Here is a 5,035-nt window from a genome sequence, read left to right as displayed (position 1 = left end):
TTGTTGTCATCCCCCTTTATTGCTAATTCATTAATTTTCTGGATTTGGGTTTTGAACAAGGGTGCATAACCTTGAGAAAATATAAATCCAGTCAGTAAAGGCCCTAGGAACTCTGGCTTCTGCAGACTTCATTATACATATATGTATATGTATATGTATATATACATATATATATAATAATAATGCTTTGGCTTTAAATGTTATTTATTAGCTGTAAATATATGTGTGTATGAGTAAAGGGAGATTGCTTTATTGGAAAGGTTTTGGGTAACTACATTTATAGACATGTGGTGCTAACTTTGTACATGTCTTTGTCAGTGACAGTCTCACTGGGCCAACTTACTCTGATGAAATAATACCACAAAATAGACTTTTTTTAAAAAAAGGAAACTTAAAATTATTTTAAGAAATAGAACCTGCTTTTAATAAAATTGACAAAATTTTACTAAAACACTAAGTCATTTTGTATTGTTTTAATCCCCTAAAAAGATATTTTTTCTTAGGGCAAGTTCATTCCGCAAATTTTTACTGATTTACTGAGTAAAATTACTGTGCTTGGTAAAAAATATAGCTTCTAAAAATTACAGGCACACTATATTTTATTTTTATATTTACATTTGTAAAAAGCTTTAGAGATCCTTTAAACTAACTATAAAGGAAAATAATACAGTTTTTTTTCCTAAATAAAATACACAGAACTTTCTTTGCCTGCACCTACTTTTTCACTAGTAAAATGTTAGATTAATGTAAGAATTTTGACCATTTTCTAGAATACATTATCTTTATTTCTGCAGTCTAATTGTTACCTATGAAGTAAGTTTGTTCAATAAAATTAACTATTTGGTGTGGGAAGGTGCATTTTTTAGAACTTTTCTTTGGGAAAAGAACAACATACAGCCATACATGCACTAAATAGAGATTGCTTCTTAGTAAAATCAGAAAGAATTTAATACAGAAAATAATTGTTTCAGTGGCCACTGACCCAAAACTTCATTGTTAGTTAGATATAGAGTGTTTTAGGATTCCATCTGTATGAAATTTTCAGAAAAGGCAAAGTTATAGAGAAAAAAAAGTAGATTTAGTTGTTGCCTGGGGATGAGAGTTGGAAGAAAAATTAACTACAAATAATATAAGAGATCTTTTGGGGATGATGAAAATTAAATTGTGGTGATGATTGCATAACTCTGTAATTGAGATTTCACCAGTTGATGGACTCTATAAAGTTTATAGACTTTGCTCACTGTCCATCCATGCCTGTTGATATAACCAAAAAGACAATAACAAGAGTTGGCAAGGCCATAGAGAAAGGTGAACCTGCATATATTGCTGATGGGAGTGTAAAATGGTGTGGCCACTCTAGAAAACAGTTTGGCAGTGTCTTCAAAAATTAATTACAGAGTTTAATCCATTTGACCCAGTGATTACACCACTAGGTATATACCTAAGGGGAGTGAAACGTTTCCACAAAGATTTGACAAAATTTTCATAGCAGCATTATTCATAAGAGCTCCAAAGTGGAAGCAGCCCAAATGTCCATCAAGTGGTGAAGACATAAAGAAAATGTGATATGTTCATACAAAGGAATATTATTGAAAATTAAAAGAATGAACTGCTGATATATTCTACAACATGGATGTACCTCAAACACTTTTGCTACATGAAGGGACCAGATGCAAAAGACTACATATTTTATAATTCCATCTGTATGAAATTTTCAGAAGGCAAATTTATAGGGAAAAAAGTAGATTTAGTTGTTGCCTGGGGATGAGAGTTGGAAGAAAAATTAACTACAGATGAATATAAGAGGTCTTTTGGGGATGATGAAAATTAAATTGTGGTGATGATTGCACAACTCTGCAGTTTACTAAAAAATTATATTGTACACTTAATAAGAAAGATGACTTATGGCATGCTTCAATAAAACTCTTTAAAATGTATATGCATAGATCTGTGGTGATAGACACAATCACGTTACATATATAACCTATGAAAACTATAATTTGGAGACACTCCCATCTTGCCCCTACAAGGAGGAATGTGCAGTGTTTATCTACTATTCACTAACATCAGCCTTGTCTATCCCAGGGCCCAATACATGGCAGTTTGTCATAAGTGAATGCTGCCATAACCTTGTTCTGTTAAAAATGTCTTATTTTTTATGTGCAATGGATGAATCACTAAATTCTACCTCTGAAACTAATAAAAAAATTAAATAATGTCTTATTTTAGCCTGATTCAAGACGGCAGGCCCATTTTTGATGCCTTTATCATACTGTAGACATATTATTATAAAGATAATTATCTTCTAAATGAATCTTATTGGGGATTTTCTATATTTAGACTATCATCAAATAACCATTTTTAGAAGTAGCAGAATTTTAGAAATCACTTAGCACTCTCATTTTTTTTTTTTTTTTTTTTTTAGCACTCTCATTTTTTGATATAAGTTCAGAGAGTTGAGTAACATGCATGAAACTAGAACTGATTCTTACCGATTAACAACTCAGTATATCCTCCCACATTTATATCATTCTGCCCCCCAAAGACATTAAAAATATGTGCTTAAGTATAAATTCACTTCATATACAAAGCACAATGAATTTTTTTTTGTAGGAATTAATGTATAAGGTAAAGTCAGAAACACTGTAAAGTAAAACCCGACCAGTGCAAAAAGAGTGAGCTCACCTCCTGTCCTCAAACACAGAAATCCCATCTCTTAGCCAAGGCAGTGCTTGCTTCCTCCACTGTGTACCCCAGCTCTTTGCCCCCTCTCCTTCTGGGAGGGGGGGCACTGATGACCTCCTGTGACAGTATTACACACCTTGGAGTATGAATCCTTGAAGGTGAGGCTTTGTTAGATACCAAAATCCAAGGAGAAAGTAGAATCCAGCAAACAGCAATAACAAAAACGAGTGATTGAATTTGAAAAGCATGCCTTTCCATATAGAAAAATACCGGGGCACCTGGGGGGCTCAGTGGTTGAGCATCTTTTTTTTTTTTTATTATTTTTTATTTTTTTTATTGGTGTTCAATTTACTAACATACAGAATAACCCCCAGTGCCCGTCACCCATTCACTCCCACCCCCCGCCCTCCTCCCCTTCCAACACCCCTAGTTCGTTTCCCAGAGTTAGCAGTCTTTACGTTCTGTCTCCCTTTCTGATATTTCCCACACATTTCTTCCCCCTTCCCTTATATTCCCTTTCACTATTATTTATATTCCCCAAATGAATGAGAACATATAATGGTTGTCCTTCTCCGACTGGCTTACTTCACTCAGCCACAATGAATTTTCTATTAAAAGATACATGCTGGGACTTTTAACAGGAGAAAATGGATTTGCATTAATCCCATCAAACCCTTTGTGACTACTGACACAGTGTGTATGTAGTGTACCAATCAGTCATTAAATCGGCCCCAAAGACTCTCACCTCTTTTTATTCACATCCTTGGATAGCCACCTCCTACACTGACCTATGTGACCAGTAGCATATGGAAAGGTGATGGTATGTTACTTCCAAAATCAGGTTTTAAAAGCACTGACTTCTATTTAAGTTGTTCTCTCATAATGTATCTCTTCTTGAGTTACTCTGGAGGAAACCATGCTGTGAGTGTCCCTATGAAGAGGCCTGTGTGGTGAAGAACTAACACCTCCTCTCAACAGCTACAAGGATGAGCTTGGAAGTAGATCCATCAGACCCAGTCAAGCCTCAAAGACAGCAACCCTGGCCAATAGCTTGAATGCAATGTCATGAGAGACTTAGCAATAAATTCCAAATCCTTGAACCACAGAAACTGTGAAATAATAAATGTTTATTGTTTTAAGCTGCTAAATTTTGTGATAATTTGTTATGCAGTAATAGGTAACTAATACATATACTTTACCTATGGACAAGATTTTAGTTTTTTGGTTTTTTAAATAAATATTTCGAAAATCATATTTCAAAAGAACCAGGTTACATTTTGAAGGAAATTTCCTTCTCCCCTTCTTGCCTTTAGTAAGGCAAAGGATAATGGATAATCAGCTACTTGGTTTCTCTTTTTGGTGTTTCATTTTTGTTTTTATAAAATTATATACTTCTTCCATTTAACAGGATTATGTATAGACTCATATCTAATGAAACTTGAAGCTAAGAATAATCAAATAGCTTTAGAACTAAATTCCTTCCTTCCCATAGCATTGTCATCCAGAAAATTGATTTCACACAGAAAATCTCATGAGATTTCTGTCATTTATAAATTCTTTATGTTTGAGTTAGTGATCTTTCCCTGGCAATATCAGTCTTTACCCATTAGCACTGTTTCAGGTTAGTAGGTTGTCTTCCTTCGATTGTTATGAGTTTATAGACAGTTGTGTCACTCTACTCTTCAATTTGGGGACTGGAAATTTCCAGAAGACACATGCCAAGTATGTTTTGAGATTTCTACAAGTTAATCAACTGAGGGCCAAAAATTCAGTCAGCATTTGCCTCAGAGTTGCTGATCATGCTTATTGAATATTTTCTGTTTTCCATGTTTACATGTAGTCTGGTTGCTCCAAAGAAAAGCTGAGCTGGGCCTCAGACTCTTAGATATCCAGAATCCTAGAAGATTTAGTATGTAAAAGGAAGGAGTGAAAAGAGATTAATTTAAAATTAGGTGCACTGGAAGGGTGGGTTTCCCTGTGTCCACTAACATGCTTGCACATAATCCTTCATAGGTTTGATTGTCTTGCTGCTAAACAAATCACAGCACGTGTTCTGTTGCCAAGCATGAGAGAGATTGCTAACTTCTGTACTGATTTCTAGGCCGGAGACTTCCATCCTGGGACTCAGCATAACTTACTATTGGATTGATTTACCAATCCACATCTTAATTTAGAGTGTAATGGGTCATGATATAACAAATGTAAATATTTATGTATCCAACTTTGGAGCACCTAAATACATAAAACAAATATTAAGAGACATAAAGGGAGAAATTGATAGTAATACAGTAATAGTACTTTAATCCCCCCCACCCCCCCATCAATGGATACATCATCTAGGCAGAAAATT

The sequence above is a fragment of the Canis lupus genome, chromosome 25, assembly GCF_003254725.2.
Source record: "Canis lupus dingo isolate Sandy chromosome 25, ASM325472v2, whole genome shotgun sequence".
Lineage (NCBI taxonomy): Eukaryota > Metazoa > Chordata > Mammalia > Carnivora > Canidae > Canis > Canis lupus.
This window is presented reverse-complemented; position numbering follows the sequence as displayed.